Below are 14,934 nucleotides of genomic sequence, written 5' to 3' on the forward strand. Positions count from 1 at the left end.
TCAAAAAAGATTTTTTTTATTTTTCTAGTACTTTTACTTTTACTACCAGAAATTTGCCAAACACGTTAAAAAATAAAAAAAGATCTTTTTTCATTGAAAAATATCTTTTTTTATCCAAATAATGACACTCAAACAAGCACATAATTGATAGATAAAAAGATCTTTTTATGAAATATCCAAACATAAAATTACTTTTACTTCTCCATAAGATCTTTTAAAAAAAGATAACTCAAAAAAAAAAAATTTCTTAGAAACTCACCCAAACCAGCCCAATATTTACGTATCTCATACAAAATATATTTTTATTGCTTGTTTGGACTTCATTAAAAATCGATAAAAAATATCTTTTTTCAATGAAAAAAGATCTTTTTATTTTTTAACGTGTTTGGCAAATTTCTAATTGTAAAAATAAAAGCACTAGAAAAATTTAAAAAAAAAACATCTTTTATAAGAAGTTACAATTTACATCTTTTTTTAAAAGATCTTTTTTCCTTGAAAAAATGTGTTTCACATGATAAATGAACAAAAAAGTACTTTTATCTTATTTTATCCAAACATAATTGATAGATAAAAAGATCTTTTTACATGAAATATCCAAACATAAAATCACTTCTACTTTTGTAAAAGATCTTCTAAAAAAATATCATTTAAAAAAATATGTTTTTCGAGAATGGCGCCCAAACAAGGCTCAGAATTCGGTGGTCCCAGAACTTTTGGATCACTTAATGGTCCCATTAAAAAACATGTTTTTTGAGTTTTTTTAACAATTGCTACATAGTCCTTGAACTAATTTTAATTGTAAATTAACCCCATATATTTATTTAATTATAAAAACTGTTTTTTATTTTATAAATTATTATTTTATCAATTATCTATTATATTTATTAACAATCAAATACAAAAACAACAACCAATTATATCCTCCATTGATTCTAATAAAGCTTTTGGCCATTTCAATCGATTAAAATATTAAATTTGATCTCGTGACGTTCGTCCATGGCTTCTAAATCGTGTTTCCTTGAAATTCAATCGATTGGTTTATCAAAACAATCGATTGAATTGTAACTCAATCGATTGAATTACAGTGTATCACAAAACAATCGATTGAAAGTTGTAAGGTAGAATAGTTTTCGCTTAAACCAATCGATTGCTTATACTTTCCAATCGAATGAATGCCCAAAAACAATCAATTGTTTTTGTTACTCAATCGATTGAATTTACGAAAATAAAATGGATTTGCCAAATACAATCGATTGGAAAGTGATGACATTGAAGTTTTAGCCAAATTCAATCGATTGGTAATGTAATCCAATCGATTGGAAGGTGATGAAGTTGAATTTTTTGCCAACTTCAATCGATTGATAATGCTATCCAATCGATTGAAATGTGTCATGTGCCTATTTCAATTTTGTTATCTTTTTAGAAATTATCTTATTATTCATCTATCTTATCTTTAAAATTTTATCTTCAATTTTTACTGTTTTATTTTGATGTAGATAAACTAATCTTATCTTTTCCTTAATATTAATGTAAATTTTAAAAAATTGAATAAATTTATATTTATTTTGATTACATCCAAAAATGAATTATATGTATTCTTATAATCAAGAAATATACTTAACTTCTTTTATAATAAGTAAATTTTTCAATAATTTAATTTATTAAAAAAAATCTCATCTTTTTATTTATCCTACAAAATAAAAATTCATATTAATAGTTTTGAATAAGACAATTAAAATAAAATATAAAAATAAAGCTTGAATAAAAAAATACAAAGTTTTCAATCTAAAAATATAAAATAGTTAAAAAATAAAAAATTATTTAAATATGATTTTTCAAGACACTCTATAACTTAGATGAATAAATATTATTTTTAAAATGAATCATGATATATTGATACAAAACTTATTGTGTGTAAATTTTTTTAAAAATTAATAAACCTCTCTCATTAATAACAATATTGGAACTTAAATTTGAACGCTAATTGATATTATATATTGTGTAGGTACTTAGAGTATATTAGAAAAGTACGTTAATAAATTGAAGAGAAAAATTATTAGTGTAAATTTATTTTTTTTTAAATTAATCCTTATTGAACTATTCTACTTTTATTCCTTCAAAACATATCTTAATAAAAATACTTGTAATAATAATTTACATCCAATAAGAATATCTTAACAAGTAGTTCCATCATTCTGTCTTGGGTTAATGCAAAATTTACAGAACGTGAGTACGTGATTGAGTATGTTGTTTTAAATTATAAACATAGGGGTAAAATAGGAAAAAAATAATCGACACCAAACCCTCTGTATTTCTAATATAAATTGTTATTGATAAGTATAATTTCTTAAAATTTTGGGTGTCCAGGCCACTACTCGCCCCTTCTAGGTCCGTCCCTGATTACTAGCTAATTAATTAATAATAAAAAATAATAACATCTATTTACTTTTTAGTATTTCTCAATTTTTGTGAATTAATAAAAGATAAAAAATAATTTTTCTTTACACAATCAATTTCACAAATAAAGTATCAAAACGAATAATTGTAAAATTAGAGATTCTATTCACTGACCTTGATTTTGTAATCAAAGCGATGGTTTATTTTTTGAACACTATAATGAAAAACTTGATTGGACCTTTACTGATTACTGCAACGGTGATTAATGATGAAGGAATAGTGAATATTAAATAGACGGATAAAAAATTAAAAAAAAGGATATTGAGTAGATGGATGTTCCAAAGAAAAATAATTAAATTTTTTATAATCAAAGAAAATGATACACGATTTTAATGGTGGGATTGAATAATTAGTGATGGATTATTCACCAATTTATAATGTTAATACTAAGGAAAAGATAAGATTAGTTTATCTACATCAAAATAAAACAACAAAAATTGAAGATAGAATTTTAAAGATAAGATAGATGAATAATAAGATAATTTCTAAAAAGATAATAAGATTAAAATAGGCACAGGACACATTTCAATCGATTAGGTAGCATTACCAATCGATTGAAGTTGGCAAAAAATTCAACTTCATCACCTTCCAATCGATTGGATTACATTACCAATCGATTGAATTTGGCTAAAACTTCAATGTCATCACTTTCCAATCGATTGTATTTGGCAAATCCATGTTGTTTTCGTGAATTCAATCGATTGAGTAACAAAAACAATCGATTATTTTTTAGCATTCATTCGATTGGAAAGTATAAACAATCGATTGGTTTAAGCGAAAACCATTCTACCTTACAACTTTTAATCGATTGTTTTGTGATACACTGTAATTCAATCGATTGAATCTCAAGGAAATACGATTTAGAAGCCATGGACGAATGTCACGAGATCAAATTTAATATTTTAATCGATTGGAATGGCCAAAAGCTTTATTAGGATCAATGGAGGATATAATTGGTTGTTGTTTTTGTATTTGATTGTTTATAAATATAATAGATAATTGATAAAATAATAATTTATAAAATAAAAAACAGTTTTTATAATTAAATAAAATATATGGGGTTAATTTGTAATTAAAATTAGTTCAAGGACTATGTAACAATTGTTAAAAACACTCTAAAAGCATGTTTTCTAATGGGACCATTAAGTGGTCCAAAGGTTCTGGGACCACCGAATCCTGAGCCCCCAAACAAACCCTATATTCGGGTATAACAATGCAAAAGTAATTTTTTGTTTATTTATTACATAAAAAATATCTTTTTTTAAAAAAAATCTATTAAAAAAAGATATAAATTACAGCCTCTCAAAAAAGATGTTCTTTTATTTTTATAGTATTTTTACTTTTACTACTAGAATTTTGCCAAACACGCTAAAAATAAAAAAAAAAGATCTTTTTTCATTGAAAAAAAATAATTTTTTATCAAAATAATGGCGCCCAAACAAGAATTTATTTTAAAAAAAAAAGATCTTTTTAAAAAAATATATAAATTACAACTTATCAAAAAATATATTTTTTATTTATTTAGTGCTTTTATTGTTATTACTAAAATTTATCAAATACGCTAAAAAATAAAAAAATATATTTTTATCAATTTAATAGCGTGCCAGACAAGCACTTTATCATTATTTTATAGTAATACAATTAAAAAGGTTTTATACTGATATGATGTTTATATATTGAGTTTGACAATTATTTATTTAGGTGTAATCAATTAAAAACTTTTAAAATTTTATTTATAAATTATTAAGTTATTATTTGCTTAGATAATTATTTTTTAAATTTTTAAATATACTTTTGTTAAATTATTAGGTATTTAGTTTTTAATATTGTTGAACTTATTTACTTAGGTTATTATTTTTAAATTTTTAAATTATAATTATATTTTATTCTTATTATAAAAATATTATTCTTTTATTTAAAGAAAATGCTAATAAATTATAATTTTTGAAAAAAATAAGTTCACATTATAACTAATATGGATTTAAACCAACATTTTGATGTGCAGAATCGTCAAGTAGCCCACAAATTTAGTTTTGTGAAATTTGACACTCTAAATGCTCCTGAGTTTGATTGCACCTATTTAGTTGATAAATTTATCGTTACCTATGTATAAGTTACCTTAATATTCGTCATTTTTGGCTAATCTACCTATTCTTGGGGTATATACAGATATTCAGTATGTTGGAATAAATCTACAAGATTTTGTACAAGAATACAATCCGTACTTTTATAAATATATGACGGTCAATCCTTCCTATTTGGGACCGATGATATCAGGACCCATGATATCACAACTACCTCAACAAGATACTTTGTTAATATCGACACAACCATATGTAGGGGCAACATCAACTCAGATTGATTTGCCGATTCAATCGTCGACATTTATGCCTTTGACATCTTTTGAAATGGATATAGGCCTATTATTCTCAGGAAGGTCGAGGAAATTACCAATTTCAGGGCAGTCGTTCTGCCTAACACTGTAGATTTTTTAGCAGGTTTTAGACAGCACATAGTAAAAAAATCATCATAGTTTGGTTAACACATTCACTCAGCAGATGAAAACTGTTTTAAATCTTTGATAGAAAATAATAATATTAAGTTTGAACAAGTAACAAGGCAGATGAATGAATTGATTGGAACAGTTCAGGGCAACTATAAGACACCAAATCTACTAGGAGGTCATCAACCTCACTTAGAAGGTCGTCAGTCACCCGTAATAATTAATAAAGGACAAAACCCTGATGATATAGTGAATGGTGCTTGACAAAATCAATTTGTCCAATCTGGTATTGCACAAGCTGATGAGCAGAATATTTCACAAGCCGTCGAGTATATGCTAAATAGGGTAGGTTTCAACGTAAAGTTGACTCACCAACCATATTCTATATCTCCATTTTCTGATCATGTATTGCAAGTAGAACTTTTTAGAGGAGTCAAAGCTCCCAAAACCGCTCTCTAAATTTTCAAGATAAAGTGGTGAGTCAACTGTCGAGCATGTGACTCGTTACACAGTCGAAGTTGAAGTTCTAGCTAGCAATGAGCAACTAAAAATGAGATACTTTTCTTCTTCTTTGATTGTGAATGCTTTCACTTGATTTTCAAATCTACAACCTAAGTCGATTCATTCATGGAACAAATAGAGAAGAGTTTCCATGATCAATTTTTCAGAGGAGAACTAAAAGTTACACTCTCTGATTTGTTCTCAATCAAAAAATTCAAGACAGAGACTATGTAAGATTATCTTATTCGATTAAAAAATATGAGATATAAGTGCTATAATTTGATCCCAGATTCTGAAATTGTTAAGATATTAATTAACGGGCTTAACTTCAAAATTAGAAAAAAGCAAGTTAACCAACAATTTATTGACCTTGCTCAATTGTTATACAATATCCGATAGATCGAAGGGTTATAAAAAAAAAAAAACTAGAAGATGAGAACTTTTTTGAAGTAGCTTTTCTTAGGTTTTGTGATGTATTCCAAGTTGAGGATCGAAAATGATATGTTTGCAGTCGAAACAAAAGACAAGTCTCATTTATGTTCTCTTAACTTTGTCAAAGAAAAGGTATTTCCAAAAAAGAAAATTATTAAAAGCAAGTTAAAATTGCCTAACAATATATTAGATACAAAGGTTGGCAAAAGTCCTTGCAAGTTGACCTCAAACTTTGCTTAATTTGAGGAGTTTGTTATCAATGCTATGGTGAATTAAAAATTCAGTTTGACCTAACATACTCAAAGTAAGACCTATATACCCTAAGATTGGTAAAATTTTGTTAGACTTTCTAACCTAACAAAGAAAATAAAAAATGAATATGACTATGTGCTTTTTTAGGCGTATTGCAAAAGAGAAAAAGAGAAGTAATCGACAAACAGTCAAGATAAAAGATGCACTTGTAAAAATTGATATAAAAGACGAAGATCAATGTTACTACTTTGAATTGAGTTCAGAGGTGATTTTGAAGTTTTTAATGCTTCATCATAAAAATTAAAGTCATCCAAATGAGATAAAAATGAGATACAAATGGTTGACGTCAAAAAAAATTCGACAGTTAAAGTCAAAGATCATATAATGCATAAAGCACACCATAGTTGAAGAAAATAAGAATCGGTTAGGCTTGATGCTCAAGTTACCTTATACTTGGTGTCCAAATTTACTTGAGGTTCAAGACTACATGGGGTCCAAGACTACTTGAGATTCAAAATTACTTGAAATCCAAGATTATATCAATTAGCTTAGGATTTTTTTCCTCTATAAATAGGATTAGTTTCAATAAGCTTGGGGAGCTTCCATTCATTCACACACTCACTCACTCACTCTAAAAATTTCTAGTCACACGGATGTACGAAAACAAGAGTCACGAGTTCATGTAAGTATTGGGAGACTCCATTTTTCTTTCAGTCATTTTCAATTCTTTTTTTTAATACAAGTCTTGCAACTTTCAATTCTTTATTTTTTGTACTTGTTTTTTCTTACTTCTTGCTTTTTATAATTATTTATTTATTTCTTTATTTTTATACTTCTATTAGACATAATCTCTAAATCCTAAGAGCAACCTAAAGAGGAGTCGTATTTACTTCCCGAATTGAGATCTTGATACAAACTTGGTTGACACCTCCTGTTGAGGTCGGGAAAAAAAAGCAAAATCCAAGCGAAACACTATACATCTGTCAAACCTTTAATTTTTGTTTATATGCAAAAATAGGTAATGATAAATGATACATAAGATACGATCTTTATTTTATAATTAGAAAAAACATGAGTTTTTTTTCTCTAAAATAGCAAAAAATGGTGATGAACTGGAAGCATTTTGATAGAAATGCAATTCACCCCTGCATATTGTATTATTCCTTACGCAAAAAATGAGTTTTTTTAATACATTCATTACGTATTGTGTCTCATATTCCTTAACTCGTGATTTGGTGATGTGTTGTACTAATATTCACCTTTTCTCTCTTTCTCTCACTTTTAACTCACATTTTTTCTTTTCTTTAACACCCTCAACTATTTTTTTTCTCTTTTCTAAAATTCAAAATCCAAACCACTTCTCCCATATTCCAGCGCCTCATCTTTAGTATCATTATTTTTATCTTTATCTCCATCAATTTTAAGACCAAATAAGTATAGTTTTTAATAATAATTTTTTATTTAGTTAAATTGTTTTAATTATTGTAGATAAAAATAAATTAAATTTTTTAAATTAATCTGTCTTAATTAATTAATTAATATTGACAAAAGTGTTGAACTTAGTATTGGTTAGATTAAGGTAGTATTAAAATATATTTTGAATTTGTAAAAGAAAAACCAATATTAAATATATTGTTTAAATATGTTAAACATATGTTATATATTATATATTATTATAAATATATTTAAATGCTTATATATATAAATATATTTAAAATTGAAACATACATATAGATTTTTTTAAAATTGAAATATGTTTACATTCAATATATTTAAATATATATTTTATATAATGCATGTTGATGAAATATATTAAATTTATTTTATTTAAGTATATATTTTATGTATTATTTAATTATATATTTTATATATAATATATTGAAAGGTTTTGAAAATTGGTTCATACCAGCAAGTCGAATAGCAAACTGATGAGGAATACAGTTCGAATTGAAGCCAAAACTGGAAATTTGAAAAATTCGAGTTGGACCGTCGAATCAGATGGAAACTGATCGGTCGAATTGAACTAGGACTCGGTCAGTTTTCTAAATTTTAACAAAAATGGCACCGTATGATTGAAGAATCCTAACCATTACCCAACCCTTCCACAACGGCAAAGCAAAATACGCAGCACCCAGTCACTCCCATCACCCTTGACCTCGAGCTTTTCCTTTCTCTCATCGTTGTCGAGCTCCTCCCTCACTCCTGTCCAGCCATCGACCTTTTACCGCCGTCTGGTGCGGTATTTTATAACCCACAAACTATTCGAGAAGTGCACTGGGTCGTACCAAGTAATACCTCAGGTGAGTGAGGGTCGATCCCACGAGGATTGATGAATTAAGCAACAATGGTTAAGTGATTTACTTAGTTAGGCAAGCAGAAAAGAGTGTTAGATGTTCAAAGAGCATTAAACAATAATCAAGAATATCAGAATGCAAGCAGTAAAGAAGTTGTGAAATATATATGGAGAAGTAGTTAAGGTTTCAGAGATATCTATTTTCTGGATTAACTTTTCTTATTAATTTATTTTAATCATGCAAGATTTAATTAATGGCAAACTATTTGTGACTAGACCCTAATTTCTTAGACCTTCCTAGTCTCCTCTAAAATTCATCAACTGCCAATTCCTTGGTCAATTAATTCCAATTAGAGGGTGATGATTAAATTCCATTTTATATGCCACAAGAATCCTTATCCAAAAATAAGGGATTATATGTCACGTATCCCGTTAAATACAAATAATTAGAAATTCAGGATAATATTTTTTCAAGCTGTTGTTCAAGTAAAGAGTTTTTCCAAGTTATACAAGAACTCAATTAGAACATGGGTCATACTTCCGTTCCACCCAAATTCATAAAATAAAGAACGAAAATAATTATTAAAATATAAATCAAAATATGAATTAAAATAGAAAAATAATAGTATCAATCCAAACAATAGATAGAGCTCCTAACCTTAACGATGGAGGTTTAGTTGCTCATGGTTCAGAGAAGAAAATAAGGATTCTGGTAAAACTGTAGAGTATGGAATGTTAATTTGTATAGAACTCCCTAATGGAATCCCCTAAAGAGGAAAAGTTTCTCTTTTTTATAACTAATCCTAATTAATTTAAAATCTAATATCTAACATTAAGATAATATCTTTTCCTATTTTCAAATTCAAATTTGAATCAGAATCAATTAAATAATCCACGCCTTGTAACGTGGGAACCACTTGGTTTCACTGGATCTGCGCCTTACTTGGCAGAGAGCTGCACCTTACTTTAGGGCCAAAATGGGGCCCAGAAATTGCCCCCAACATTTTCTGCATTCTCTGCACGTCGCGCATGTCACGCGTACGCGTCAGTCATGCGTACGCGTCGATGGTCTATTCTACGTGTCACGCGTACGTGTTAGTTACGCGCACGTGTCGCTGTGCAACTTCGTTTTTCACGCGTATGCATTGCCATGGGAAGCTCCAAATCATGCGCACGCGTCAGGTACGCGCACGCGTCGCTCCTCGTTGTCATCTCCTTTAATTTTTGTGCTGTAGAAACTCCATCAAATCCAGCTGAATGCTACCTATAATAAATAGAATTGCACAAGACTCAAAGTAGCATCCATAGTGGCTAAAAGACAATTAATTCTTGATTAAACTTAACAATTTAAATGCAAATTCACTAGGAAAAGATAAGAAAGATGCTCACGCATCACAACACCAAACTTCAATTGTTGCTTGTCCTCAAGCAACCAAACTAATATAGGCTAAGGATGTGAATTTGCATGAGAATGAGAGTTCGATTAAGCTCAAGTCTTTTCTTAAAATGGGGTTTATTCATTGTAATTTTGAACAGTTTTGGCATCTCACTCTCCTTTGAATCAGAGGAATGTCAGTGTCATTCGGAATTAGAATCCGGATCATATTATGAATTCTCTGATCTTTATACTCCAGTTTAATCCTTGAACACAGAATAATTTTCTTTAATTTATTTATTTATTTATTTCTTTGGTGCTCTGTACCTTGAGCCTAGTCGTGACTTTAAATGTTTTGTCTCAAGGGTTTTTTGACACAGAAATACCACAAGCACTTAACTGGGGAACTTCCTTTAAGTTTTGATTTTTCTTTCAGTTACTCCCAGACAGTGGTGCTCAAAGCCTTTGGCATACTCGGTTAAACGCACTTGGTCTCGACTCTAAGTGTTCTGTCTCAAGGATTACTTGACACAATCACACCACAAGCATAAGACTAGGGAAACAACTCTTTGAGCTTTTAATCATGTCTGACCTCCCTAATCATTGATGCTCAGAGCCTTGGACCTTGCTTTTATAGTTTTTTCTCTTTTTTTTTTCCTTTTCTTTTTGCTGTTTCTTTAGCTTCAAGGATTAAATTTTTATTTATTTCAGAGAAGTCATAATAATTCTCTAAATTCTTGTTCCTTATACATCAACATCCTTTAATTCAAATTCAAATATGCACTGTTCATGTCATGCATTCAAATCACAAATAATACCACCACATTTAAGTAAATAAGGCTACTCTTAAATATAACTCAATTTCTCATGCAATACATCACTTCTTTTTCTTTTGAATTCATGTTTTAGTGAGCAATAAATGAGATTTTTTTTACTAAAAGTACTAAAGATCATGCAAGCAATCAAAGCAACAGAAAACAGAAGACAACACAATAAGAACGGAAGAGAAATAGAATGAAAGGAACTCAACCACCTCAGTTATGCTGGTGGTCATCTCATTCCTTCATGAAGCACATTCATCTCCCTTTGGTGCTAGACAGAAAAGCCATAAGCGAAATATCAACACCAAACTTAAAGGTTTGCTTATCCTCAAGCAAAGAAGAACTGCAAACAGAAAGGGATATAAAAGCAATCAATATGATGAAAGAAGGATAAAAAGATACAAGAACAAGAGAGAGTTAGGATTTAGGAGGGGGATGATTTGAAATCAAGCGCTGAGGTGGTTTAATTGGGCGTCGCATGCGAGCGTACGCGTGAGGCACGCGTATGTGTGAATCGTACGAACCTCAAGCGACGCGTACGCGTGGATGGCCAGGATGGAAAAACGATGCGAATGCGTCAGGGACGCGTCCGCGTGGTGGGGCTTGTGTGCCCAGCATAATTCCAGCCCCACACCAGCATAACTTTCTGGCCAAAACACCTATTACGCCGATTTCACTCATCCACGCGTGTGCGTGCTTGACGCGTACTTGTGGAGTGCCAAAATTGTAATTGACGCACACGCGTCCATCCAATTGGTGCGCAAGGCACACTTCCTTCGCCACTCCCGCGCAACTCTCTGTTCACTTTTATTTTTCACGCACACACATACGACGCGTACGCGTCAGCGATGCTTGCGCGTCGTGCACTCGTTTTTTTTTTTAAGTGTCCGGTTCCTGTTCAAAAATAGCTGCATGATCAGAAAAATAGTGAAAACTCAATAAAAATCAAATAAGTAAGAAAACTACTACTACGAAAAATAACTAAGAATGAAAAGGAGCGATCATACCATAGTGGGTTGTCTCCCACCAAGCACTTTTAGTTAAAGTCCTTAAGTTGGACATGTGGTGAGCTCCTTGTCATGGTGGTTTGTGCTTGTACTGATCCAGGAATCTCCACCAATGTTTGTAATTTCAATGGCCACCGGGATTCCAAGCTAGGCACATAACGCCTTTGAACAAGTTGAAGCAAGTGACAAATCCCCAAGAGTGTTGATTGTGGAAATGAATTCTAGGGTCCCAAACCTTGCTTTTACACCCGTCTTCTTGTGAATCACAATTGTTTTCACCGGATGGCAAGCAATCTGAATTCTCACAGAGACATCCAAACAACCTTCTAGACCCATTCAATTGAGCTCTACACCAATCCTTGCACTTTAATTTGGAGCATGCAATCATATTGAACCTTCCTTGACAACTCTTGCCACTAACCATATTCCTCTTACTCTTAATGCCACAAAGAGCTCTAAGTTGACCATCCGTCTCTAATAGCCCATATTCAAGTGGGAAAGTAAAGGTTAAGGATAGGAATTTTACCCACTTGAATGTTGTATTGGATGGTGATGGCTTTGGAAGAGGTCTTGCAAGCTCCACTCCCTTGTGTTCTTCTTTGAATTCTTCTATCTCTTTGCAAGCTTCCTCAATTTCAACATCTTCCTCTTGGTAGCTTTCTTCTAATTCAATCTCTTCTTCATTGCTTACCAAGGGTATGGGAGGTTGTGCATCTTCCTCTTCTTCCATATGTGAGGGTGAAAAGTTCTCTAATTCACTGGAGTATAAACTCCTTTGATTGGTTTCCTCACTTTCTTCCACAGGATCTTGTATTGTATCTCTTGGGAAGGAATTTGTTTGTTCCTCTTCCTGGTTCTTGATCATCGTTTACACATATTTCTCTACATTTTTTACACTTGTCTTTATATCATGTAGGAATTCTTTCATGAGAAGCTCAAGATTTGATGGTATTTGAGATGAATAAGGAGATGGTGGCTCTTGGTATGGGTAGAAAGATGACGGTTCTTGATATGGATAGAAAGATTATGGTTCTTGATATGAATATGGAGATGGTGGTTCTTGCTATGAATATAGAGGTGGTGGCTCTTGATAGTTGGAACATGGAGCATTGAAGTTTCTTTGGTTTTGACTTTGCCAACCAAAATTTGGATAGTTCCTCCATCCACCATAATATGAATCACTACTCGGGTGTGAGTAGTAACCCATGTGATCTCTTTCCATTATTTTTCCTTAGCACAAAACACCAAACAAAATTAAACGTACCATGTGGTAAACAGGAAAGTAAAGAAGACAGAACAAAAATTTTTTTTCGAAAATTTTTTAAATAAAATTTAAATTAAATTAAAACTAAAACGCCTAATCTAAGCAATCAAACAACTGATAGTTGTTAATCACAGTCAATCCCCGGCAATGGCGCCAAAAACTTGGTGTAGTATTTTATAACCCACAAACTATCCGACAAGTGCACTGGGTCGTACCAAGAAATACCACAGGTGAGTGAGGGTCGATCCCACGAGGATTGATGGATTAAGTAACAATGGTTAAGTGATTTACTTAGTTAGGCGTGCAGAAAAGAGTGTTAGATGTTCAAAGAGCATTAAACAATAATCAAGAATATCAGAATGCAAGCAGTAAAGAAGTTGTGAAATATATATGGAGAAATAGTTAAGGTTTCAGAGATATCTATTTCCTAGATTGACTTTTCTTATTAATTTATTTTAATCATACAAGATTTAATTCATGGCAAACTATTTGTGACTAGATCCTAATTCCTTAGACCTTCCTAGTCTCCTCTAAAATTCATCAACTACCAATTCCTTGGTCAATTAATTCCAATTAGAGGGTGATGATTAAATTCCAGTTTATATGCCACAAGAATTCTAATTATCCAAAAATAAGGGGATTATATGTCACGTATCCCGTTAAATACAAATAATTAAAAATTCAGGATAATATATTTTCAAGCTGTTGTTCAAGTAAAGAGCTTTTTCAAGTTATACAAGAACTCAATTAGAAGATGGGTCATACTTCCGTTCCACCCAAATTCATAAAATAAAGAATGAAAATAATTATTGAAATATAAATCAAAACATGAATTAAAATAGAAAAATAATAGTATCAATCCAAACAATAAATAGAGCTCCTAACCTTAACGATGGAGGTTTAGTTGCTCATGGTTCAGAGAAGAAAATAAGGATTCTGGTAAAACTATAGAGTACGGAATGTTAATTTGCATAGAATTTCCTAATGGAATCCCTTGGAATCTCCCTAAAGAAGAAAAGTTTCTCTTTTTTATAACTAATCCTTATTAATTTAAAATCTATTATCTAAAATTAAGATAATATCTTTTCCTATTTTCAAATTCAAATTTGAATCAGAATCAATTAAATAATCCATGCCTTGTAACGTGGAGACCACTTGGCTTCACTGGATCCGCGCCTAACTTGGCAGAGAGCTGCGTCTTACTTGAGTGCCAAAATGGGGCCCAGAAATTGCCCCCAGCGTTTTCTGCATTCTCTGCACGTCGCGCATGTCATGCGTACGCATCGATGGTCTATTCTGCGTGTCACGCGTACGCGTCAGTTACGCGCACGCATCGCTGTGCAACTTCGCTTTTCACGCGTACGCGTCAGGCACGCGCACGCGTTGCCATGGGAAGCTCCAAATCATGCGCACGCATCAGGTACGCGCACGCGTCGCTCCTCGCTGTCATCTCCTTTAATTCATGTGCTGCAGAAACTCCATCAAATCCAGTTGAATGCTACCTATAATAAACAAAATTGCACAACACTCAAAGTAGCATCCATAGTGGCTAAAAGACAATTAATTTTTTATTAAACTTAACAATTTAAATGCAAATTTACTAGGAAAAGATAAGAAAGATGCTCACGCATCACCGTCATTGCATCTTCGAATTCCGAAGCCATCGTCGCAGCTTCCACCCCTCCATCGTGCAGCCACCGTTTATGCTTTGAAACCACCGTCGTCGGTCTCTGCTCCTACTTTCTACTTCCGTCACGCAGCCACTGTCTTTTCGGTGCCAGCTTTGTTCCACCTGTCAGCCACTACCTTACTTAGTCTACCGCTGGTAGTGCTCTACTCTGTTCTAGCTTCTAATCCTAGATATTATTTTTTTATAACAATAATTGTTGAATAATTTGAATAATTTTTGTTAGTTAGTCTATAAATCTTGCTGTTGTTACTTGTTTGATTATGTTGCATCTACAAGTGTCTGATGAAACTTTATTACTTGTTATGCAAATGGGCTTCAAAGAGGTTAATGTGAAGCAAG

The sequence above is a fragment of the Arachis hypogaea genome, chromosome 1 (genome assembly GCF_003086295.3).
Source record: "Arachis hypogaea cultivar Tifrunner chromosome 1, arahy.Tifrunner.gnm2.J5K5, whole genome shotgun sequence".
NCBI lineage: Eukaryota > Viridiplantae > Streptophyta > Magnoliopsida > Fabales > Fabaceae > Arachis > Arachis hypogaea.